Below are 10,499 nucleotides of genomic sequence, written 5' to 3' on the forward strand. Positions count from 1 at the left end.
GTGTACCTTAGTCTTCAAGGTGACATCTTTGCTTTTCAACACTTTAAAGAGGTCTTTTGCAGCAGATTTGCCCAATGCAATGTGTCTTTTGATTTCTTGACTGCTGCTTCCATGGGTGTTAATTGTGGATCCAGTAAAATGATATCCTTGACAATGTTAATCTTTTCTCCATTTATCATGATGTTGCTTACTGGTCCAGTTGTGAGGATTTTTGTTTTCTTTATGTGAGATGTAATCCATACTGAAGGCTGTGGTCTTTGATCTTCATCAGTAAGTGCTTCAAGTCCTCTTCACTTTCAGCAAGCAAGGTTGTGTCATCTGCATAACGCAGAATGTTAATCAGTCTTTCTCCAATCCTGATGCAGCATTCTTTTTCATATAGTCCAGCGTCTCAGATGATTTGCTCAGTATACAGATTGAACAGGTACAGTGAAAGGATACAACCCTTACACACACCTTTCCTGACTATATGTATATATGATTGTATGGATATGTATCCATATATATATATATATATGTGGATATATATATACATATACGTCAGAAATTCACAGACAAATGAACATAAGCCAACAGGAGAAAATTAATTGACTCAGGTTTATCAAAATGAAAAGACACACACAGAAAGGACAGGGGTATATGTGACCTTCAACAACTGGACCAGGGTTTTGAATTGCTCCAGATCTATCTGTCTGTCTGTTGGTCACTCCCTCACTCCTACACTCACTATCCCTGTTTCTCTTTGAATGTCTTCTTTATTATCTTGGAATAGTTACCTTTAGGAACCTGGAACCATAGCTTCCAGCAGATTCTGGGATCTCACTTTCTCCACTTCATCACGAGGAGAATGGGGCTTTCTTCTCATGACTACATTTGACACATCCTGGGAATGACTTTAAATTCCCCAGCCTGGGTTATACAATCACTCCTGTTACTCCTATGATCAATAGGATGAAATAAAATAATTAGTAAGTGGAAGAAGAAGCAGCTCCTCAATGCAATGAAGGGAGAAACTGTTGTTAGAAGGAAGGGACAAAACAATAACTGCCCATTATATAAAAAAAAAAAAAAAATCATTGCATCCAACTTCAACTTTCAAGAAGTTACTGGTGCAGTGCTATTTTAAAGACGAAAGAAACCACAAACAAGAAAAAAACAAAACAAAACCCAAATCCATTGCCATGGACTCATGGCGACCCTATAGAAGTTACCTTTTATTTAGGGCCATGCTAATTTTAGATTTCTTAAGCCTAGCCCTGAGAAAGTCTGATGTGCTTATCCACCACCATCCCCAGATCAATGTCCAAAATGACCTTCAGAATCTAAATTTAAAATAGGCAATGAGACAATTGGCTCACTCTTTAACAAGGAGCTCAGCACTCAATAAAAGTTATAATTCCCCTTGACAGGTCCACTTATCATTCATGCTGAAGTAATCTTGAGAAATCCAATAGTTTATTCGAAGAACATCAGGATTTTTTAATCGTTATAAGTCAAATGTAGGCCTAGTCCATAACCTTGACATAGTTCTTCTGCTCTCCACTGTGATTCCAAGAATTAGAAAGAGGCTACTCAAGGACAAAAAGAAGACTATGAAGATATGAGGTTTCCACTAAAAAATAGGATAAATGGAGATGTCAGGTGATAAACGTTACAGGACAAGGAGAAAGGTACAAGGCTGAGATGGATTTAGGACCTTTCCATTGTAAAAGCAATGAGTCATTGGTCGTTATTACATATGGTGGCCTAATGCCTAGAGGGATTTATAAAAAACACAAAAGCACAATCCTGGCTGTGCAGCAGAAGCATTATTTGTTGGGCATATCCTGTTAATTGTTCTTTAGATAAACTTCCTAGATGAATCACCACCCAGGCAATCGCAGGAAAGAGTCCTGGGATTATAGCCCATCTCACTGCTAAAAATATTCAAATTCCCAGTACAACGATAAATCATAATGTTTCTAAAGAAGTGTGACTCATTCACTGTTTGGCAGGTGAACAATCACTGGATTAAGAGTCCTTAATATTGTAGATGTAATAATGTATTAGAGCTTTTTTCACTAATAGGTCAAGAATTCTGAACCTTACCTTATAACCCGTACTGCTTTAAGAAGCTATTATAATCCAAGTCTATGAGAATTAAATTGACTTTTTCAGAAGATGAGTAAAGAGACATTTATTATTGAACATAAAGCCAGAAATAAAACCATTGTGGTAACTCAATCAAAAAAAAAAAAAAAAAAAAAACCCTCCAAGACCAATAACCACTCAAGAGAAAAAAGGCATTTGACTTATAATATTCCCAAACCAAAGGCCCTCATCAATTTAAAATTATTTTTTAATAGCCCATAACATCAGTGACTAGTGTCTGATGTGCAGAAAGTGGACTGTGCAAAAGACCATATTAAAATCCATAGTATTTACTTTTGGTGCCATACACAAAATAGAGCAAAATAAAATAAATACACATTAAAAATAAATCTACTCTACTAAATTTAAATAGATGACAGTTTGATGAATTGGACTCAACTTTTTAAAAATTGACTCTGTAAAATAGTTGTTTTTGTTTTTCTTTTTTTAAAATGATGAATTGATGTATTTAGCTGTGAGCTGTTAAATTTGGCGGTCATACTCCAAGCCAGACTTGAAATGCTGATCTGTCTAGGGGCTGCTCATCAGAGGCTCTTTCATCATGTGGATTATGTTTTTGGTCAGCCAGTGATTTCACCTCCCAAAATGAGGTCAATATATGCCAACTAAACTCTATTTCCTTCTAAATACCTTAGACTTTTCATAGACCAAGAAAATAGAGGCTGTTGTAAGATTAAATCAAACCAAGGTTCAATGCTCATGGTGAAGAGAAACTGAGATTTCAGTGTTTATTGGGGAGAGCTGATAAAGGTAGAGAGGTTTTTCTCCCATCTCAGGGGGCTAGCTGAGAGATTGTTTTACTGCAGGAGATATATTGGCATGTTACTTACTCATCAACACCTTCAAGCCTTGTGAGGGTCTCTTTGTCATTACCTATAACTGCCAATTTACAAGACAGCCCAGTAGGGAATGAAGGAACCAACTGGAACAAATAGAGGTTTTAACACAGCTACTGACTGTCTACTCCAGTCAGCACAAGTCATGAATCTTCAATAGGAAGGAACAACTCAACTACTTCTCCTTTCAGGTCACCAAATATCACAGGCCTGAGTGATGTACCCTGGCCTCAGAAGCTGGCATTAGCTTGGGATGGAATGCTGTGTTCAGGCTGATAGCTGAAAGAAAAGGCTTAATTTTATCATATAAAGACTGTCTTTCCATATCAATTGGTTCAGGACATATCTAAGGCTTTTCCTAGTAATTCTCAGCAGGGGTTCGAACCAGGATGAACTGGTTCAAAACCCTGGTTCAATTTGTAGGGAGGACACAACTAATTAAGCAGGGTATCAGTGAAGACTGTGTGCCGCAATATAGAAACTACACAAGGACAACCCTGACGCTCAGTCTAAGCTGAAATAAGAGCAGCTTAAATTGAGAAAAGCCTTTGTCGGCCTGGAATATTTCTGCTGTGCCATTTGTCTCCCTCTGGTCATGTTTGTGTGTTTAGGTGCTCCAAGCTAGGGGCTGTTCCAGGCATAGAGTAAGGCTCACCCGTTTACCCTGGTTTTACTTTGATTTGATCTTTCAGTTAAATTGTCATTTTGTAGTTATTTGAAAACTACGCCTTGGGGAGGAGTTTGCAGTGGCAAGTAGGGAGGGTACCGAAGCAAGCAAACACAATTTATAACCATTTTGATAGCCTGTTGACAGTCAAAGTTCATGCTAGATGTTTTAAATACATTTCTGGGGTCTATGTTAGCCCCCTAGAGTGGCTGCAGGTTAAAGCTTAGCTTGAATGAGGCTTTAAAGCACTATAGAACCACCTAGAGATTTTTTTAAAAAATACCCATGGCTGCACTTCATCTCTAGATATTCTGATTTAATTGGACTAGTATGAATCATCAGAGTTTTTTAAAAGCTACTCAGATGTTTCTAATGTCTAGCCACAGCATAGAACTTGTGTTTTTAGCAAGACAAGCAGTAGGAAAACCCTATGCAAAGACACGGTGTGCTCTGTTCTAGGAGGGCATAGCTTAGTGACACTGGCTCTGTCATTTGATGAGATGCATCAGCTATAGAGATGCTCGTCTTTTTGTTTCCTTACTTCCTACCTCATCTATCAGAAGTAGAGTTGCATAAAGTTATGCAGGTCAGTATCTTAAATACTCCCCCCCTCCAATGGTGAAAAATATATCTATACACATGTATATAGTGTCTGACATGCAACAGCTTAAAACAATAATGGCGTCTGGTGAAAATTTGATCATAAGAAAATTCTGCTGAAGCAATGTCTCAGTAATCATTATAATAATAATGGCCTTTCAAAGGTATAAATCTCCTCTAATTTGGTCTTAAATTCTCTTTTAAGTTTGGCATTGAAGAGGGCCTTCTGTATCTAAAATTTGATATTCAACCACAGTAAGGAAGGCTCCAGTTTTTAAATTGACACAATTTCTTTGATAAAGAAAAGGCTGTCAAAATTATGCAGAGAAGCCCCAGGGCAGGAGGAAAGATACTTTCCATCTGAGTGGTAAATAAAGTTTTTGACAGAGTCTGAGTGAAGGAGGAGAGTGGTCCAGCTGGCACTGTGCTGAGACTCAGTCTTTGGCATGATGGAAGAGAACTAAGGAAGGGGACCCAATTAGCTCTCATCACAGTGTCCTGACACAGTCCTCCCCTCTGTGGAACCAGCCTTATGGAAAGATGATTGTATCGACTGCCATTCCACAAATAGGCTACATTATGCAGCCTACGATAAAGAATGCCTGACATTCCATGAAGCCTAAATCGAGATAGCTCAGCATATGAATTATTATCTAAGTGGGAAAGCAACCTCATGGGAAGAGAGTAGTCTAGTTCATGACAAGCAATTCAGGCTTTGCAAGTCCTGTGGTGTTCCAAATATAAATGGCCTAATAAATAGGAAGCAGTAATAGATTAACTTTGTTGCAAAGCATACATCATCATGTGAGAATTAGAATTAATATTGGATATTGATTCTTGTTTTCAAAAAATTGTCCTTCATTTTAAAGGAGTAAGCACAAAACTTGGTATAAAGAGTTCTGGATTCTATTCCCAAAGTTCAAATATGTAACCGTGAGCAACTCAATATCTCTAGATCTTGCTTTTTACCACCTATAAAACAACAGGATTCTATTTATTCATTTATGTCTTCATTCAAGAAATATTAATGGTTGCCTATTATGTGCTTAAGCACATTGCTGGGCTCTGGGGATACAGAGATGAATATTAAATGGACCCTGTCCTCAAACAGTTCAGAGCCTAGACAACTAAGTAAATAAATGGTGACTTTTCAGCGCTGTAAGAACAATGGTAGACAAGTATACAAAGTAGAAAAGAAAGTGACTAACTTGGTTAGGAAGAGGGATGGGAATCTCAGTGTAGACTTCACAGAACAAGAATTTCTTGAGCTGGGTCATGAACATACAGGTCTATCTTAGTTTTCAGATTCTGTAACTTTAAAATTGAAAATAAAATAGTTCAATAATAAATGGATTTATGTGGGTCAATTCATTGATTTTCTGTATATAAACTGCAATTTTTTTTCATAATTTCTGGAGACTTTTAAGTCTTGTAGATTATCAGCAGTATCGTAGAGTAAGATCCATTAAGCACCTTGTTATCCTTCCATCATGCTATATCAGGGCCCACACTGGAAAGAATCATGGTGTCACAGTCCCTCAACTCAATTGTTTCTAAATGCCAACCATATGCTTGGCTTTGTACTACATGCGGGACAGAGGAAGAAGAATAAGACATAGTTACACTTTCTATGAGTTTATAGATAGTTGGGGGAAACAATATGCAAAAAAAGAGATTACATTATAATAAGCATCATAATAGAGGTAGGTAAAAGCTATTACAGAAACACAAAGAAGGCAGCATGTAATATTGACTGAGGGTAGGGGTTTTAGAAGAATAATAACATCACAGTTCACAAGCATTGAGCCCTTACACCATGCAGGCATTTTCCATGATTGTCTCATTTAATCTAATTACAATCTTATAAGGTAAACATTATTACTCTTTCTACGTGAAGAAACTGAGGCTTAGAAAGATTAGTAATCTAGGCTAAAATCACAATTATTCTTTAATAAAGTGAGCTTTATATCCAAGTCTGCCTGAGACCGAAGGAAATTTTCCTAAGTAAATGACTGTATTAGTTTCCTAGGGATACCATAACAAATTACCATAAACTTGGTGGCTTAAAACAAAGTAGTTTATTTTCTCACAGTTCTGGAGACCAGAAGTCTAAAATCAAGATGTCAGCAGGCTACTTCTGTCTCTAAAAGCCCCAGGGGAAAACCCTTCCTTATCTCTTCTAGCTTCTGAAAGCTCTAGGCATTCTTTGGCTGGGGTAGCATAACTGCAATATCTAACATTACATAAACTTCTCCTGTGTGTCTGTGTCTTCTCTCCTTTTGTCTCTTATAAAGACAATGATCATTGGATTTAGGACCCACCCTAATTCATGATGATCTTAACTCACAATCTTTACCTTAACTACATCTGTAAAGACCCTTTTTCCAAATAAGGTTACATTCACAGGTACTGAGAATTAGGACTTGGACATAACTTTTTAGGAAGCACAATTCAACCCACTGCAGTGGTGCTTTAGTGAACTAGTTAGGACAAGTTGTAGCTGATCACAATGGGAGACAACATATCAAACACAGATAACAATAGGTACCAAGACTAGATGGGTAAGCAAATGCCATACTGGGAAAGCGCATGTGCTGGGAACACCAAAACAAACAAAATGTGCCAAGAAACAAGTTTAAAAAACTAGACAATGACTAGATAATAGACAGAATTGCCCACTGTGATGGTTAATTTTATATTGTATTCATTCTATTTCTTGAGAGAACCCTTGCTAAGACAGCTTTTGGCACTGGGAAGTGTGGTGCTGCTATAACAAATACCTGAAAATGTAGAAGTGACTTTGGACTTGAGTCATGAATAGAGGGTGTTAGAGTTTTGACATTCTTGATAGTAAAAGCCTAACAGACTATCGGTGGAATTATGGATGTTAAAGGTGATTCTGGTGAGTACTTGGAAGAAAGTACAGACAACTATCGAGAAAATTACAGTAAAGAATACAAATATCATCATGAACAGAATGTTGCTAAAAATATGAATGTTAAATGTGCTTCTGGTAATGTCTTAAAAGGAAATGATGAACATGTTATTGAACACTAAAGGAAAGAAAATCCTTTTTATAAAGTGTCAAAGAATGTGGCTGAATTATGTTTGAAGTTTTGAGGAAAGTAGAACATGAAGGTTTGGAGAATTCTCAGCTTATCCATTTTGTAAAAATTGAGAAAGCAAGCTCTGGAGAGACACCGAGGGTGGGCTTGACAACTTTTGCTAAAGATACTAGGCTTGTGACTTATGGATCCAATCAACCATCTCAGCAGAAATGTTACCACTTTAGACTGAAGGGGACAGAGATGGAATGAAATGAATAAAAGTTATCCAGCTTCTGTAATTCTACAGGTAGAAAATAGGCCAACAGAGCTGCTCAGCTGCAAATATCTTTTGTCCTGCAAAATAAGGAAAAAATGATTCTGAGAGTGGTTCAGAGGTCAGCGAGGTCACTAGCTAGCACAGGGCTGCTGCTTCATAGGTTCCTAAGGGTAGGACCACCTCTTTGGTTCCAGGGGGGAGGGTAACCACATGGTGGGCTAGGAGAAGAGGGCTGCCACCTTGGTAGACTTGGAGGGCAGAGGATTATTTTAAAGCCTTGAAACATAATGAGATTTGTCCTACTGGGTTTTGAACTTTCTTGAGAACTTCACCACTTTTTTCCTTCCAATTTCTCCCATTTGGAATGGGAATGTCTATCCTATTCCAACATTGTACCATGGAAGCAGATAACTTTCACTCTAGGTTTCACAGGTCTACAGATGAAGAGGAATTTTACCCAAGGTGGAACACACTTAGAGTCTCACCTTGATTTAGATGATTTCGAAGATGAGATTTTGGACCTAGAGTTGATGCTGGGATGGATTAAAACTTTTAGGGATGCTGGAATGGGATGAATGTATTTTTTCATGTGGGAAGAATATGAATTTGGAGGGGCCAGAGAGTGGACTATATTATGTATTGAATTGTGTTCCCCCCAAAAATACATTGAGGGCCTAACTCCTGTATCTGTGAATGTGACCTTGTTTTGATATGGAATCTTTAAAGATGCTATCAGTTAGGTTAACACGAGGTCATACTGAGATAGGGTGGGCCCTAATCCTATATGACTGGTGACCTTAAAAAAGAGAAGATACATAGAGACAGGCAGACAGAGAAAGGATGCCACATGATGGTGTAGCTGTACACCAAGGAATACTTGGAGATATGAGAAGCAAGTAGAGAGGCATGGAACAGATTATCCCTCAAAACCTCAGAAGGCATCAACATGGCCAGCACCCTTATCTCACACCTCAGCCTCCAGAACCGTGAAACAAAAAATTTCTCTTCTTATAACCCACCCACATTGTGGTATTTTGTTATGGTAGCCCCAGGAAACTAAGACACCCATATGCTAAGTGATTAGAGCTATATTCGAACTTGGGAGTCATTTAAGAGTTTTTAAGTAAGAGAATAGAGGTGGGGCCAAGATGGCGGAGTAGTCAGACACTTCCTGTGGTCCCTCTTACAACAAAGACGTGAAAAAAACAAGTGAATTGATTATATATGACAATCTAGGAGTCTTGAACATCAAAGGCAAAGTTGAGGAATCAGACTGAGTGGCAGGGGGAGAGAGAGACTGCTCAGAAGCAGTGAAGAATTGCCAGACCTGAGCCGGTGGGAGCCAGCACCCTTCAGACCTGATCAGCTCGCCTGCACAGTGAGGCAAGCAGCGGCACTCAGAAGGCGTTTTCCACAACAAGAGACACCCAGTGGCAGAAAGTCTACTTGGGCATCCAGAACTGGTGAAAAGCAGCATGCAATTGGCAAAAGATAAGTACTTGCAACTGACCCACCACATGGATCAAAAAACATCCCCTTCGGGAAAAACCTCTCTCCCATTTACCTGTTCCCCACACCACTGCCCCCTGCTCTGCACCAGGACCTGGGCTGACTTTAGTGATTACCGAGTCCCCGGGCCAGAAGTAGGACCCATCATATGCCCTGAGCCATTCTCCTGGCCTTGGAGAGGGAACAAATTAACAAACAGGGAAAAAATAATCTGCCGGCTCTCCTAAGCCAGGAAATCAGGGTAGGCACAGCACCTTTGCCTACACACAGGCATAAGGGATTCACAGACTCTGAATGCCTTTCAACCCTGAGTAGACCTGTGTGGGCCCACTTCAACAGTGTAGGCCCTCATTACCACAGTACAACAGGGTATATACCTGAAGTCTAACTTCAACTGTTTCAGCTATACGGTGAAGTGGCAGATTAGTAACATTTGACACTGCTCTGACCATTAAGCAGGGTCCTCACCTACCTACATCAGGGGCCTGAGGACTGGTGGCTCTACCCACGCCACCTAGACACCCACGACAGAGGTCCAAGAATAAGTGATGCCCCCTAGTCCTTACAGCCAACAGCATTGGGTACTATGGTCTGGCTGCAAAACCCACCCACCTATGCACTCTAGGGAACAGGGACACGCTTTTCTCCCAGACACTCAGAGGCAGCCGTCAGCCCCCTGCCTTGCTCAGCACATCACACTCTATTGCAGCCTGATACCTGCGCCTACATCAATCACCCATGCCAGTCTAGGACTGTAGGTGAGAGCGTCCACCACACCCTTGGTAACTGACTACCTGGACACCTGAGCTGAATTCATACAAGACAAGTAAATGGATTTCTGGGCTCACATACTTAGTAACAGATCTAAACAGCTGGTGACAGGACCTTAGAGCTTCAAAGGCACCAATACTCAGACTAGCTCACATGAGCAGCCTATCCGGGCATATCAAAACTAAACAAAACAAAACAAGAAGCTAGGACATAGTAAGCAAACATAAAATGAATAAATATAATAACTTATTGATGGCTCAGAGACAACAGTCAATATCAAATCACATAGAGAGGCAGACCATGCTGGCTTCAGCAAGCTCCCAAAATAAAGAATCAAGAAATATTCCAGAGTAAGAGAACTTCTTGGAATTACCAAAAGTAGAATACAAAAGATTAATGTACAGAACTCTTCAAGATATCAGGAAGGAGACCATGCAAAATGTAGAACAAGCCAAGGAACATACAGACAAAGTAATAGAGGAACTTAAGAAGATTACAGAAGAGCATAATGACAAAGTTAACAGGCTGCAAGAATCCATAGAGAGCCAGCAAACAGAAATCCAGAATATTAACAATAAAATTTCAGAATTAGACAACTCAATAGAAAGTCATAGGAGCAGAATTGAGGCAATGGAAGTCAG

The 10,499-nt window shown here is 39.3% G+C and overlaps 1 long non-coding RNA gene across 1 annotated transcript in view; it reads right to left on the reverse strand.

Annotated features, from left to right (window-relative positions):
- Positions 1-926: 926 nt before the first annotated feature.
- The window catches only part of LOC111821556 (uncharacterized), a 13,907-nt gene continuing 4,334 nt past the window's right edge, over positions 927-10,499 (reverse strand). Inside the window, exons 2-3 of the long non-coding RNA XR_002824933.1 lie at positions 5,463-5,568; positions 927-937 (exon numbers count right to left, since the gene is read on the reverse strand). This is a non-coding gene — a long non-coding RNA (uncharacterized LOC111821556). The remainder of the gene's footprint in view (positions 938-5,462; positions 5,569-10,499) is intronic.

Source organism: Trichechus manatus, unplaced genomic scaffold (assembly GCF_000243295.1).
Source record: "Trichechus manatus latirostris isolate Lorelei unplaced genomic scaffold, TriManLat1.0 scaffold00089, whole genome shotgun sequence".
Lineage (NCBI taxonomy): Eukaryota > Metazoa > Chordata > Mammalia > Sirenia > Trichechidae > Trichechus > Trichechus manatus.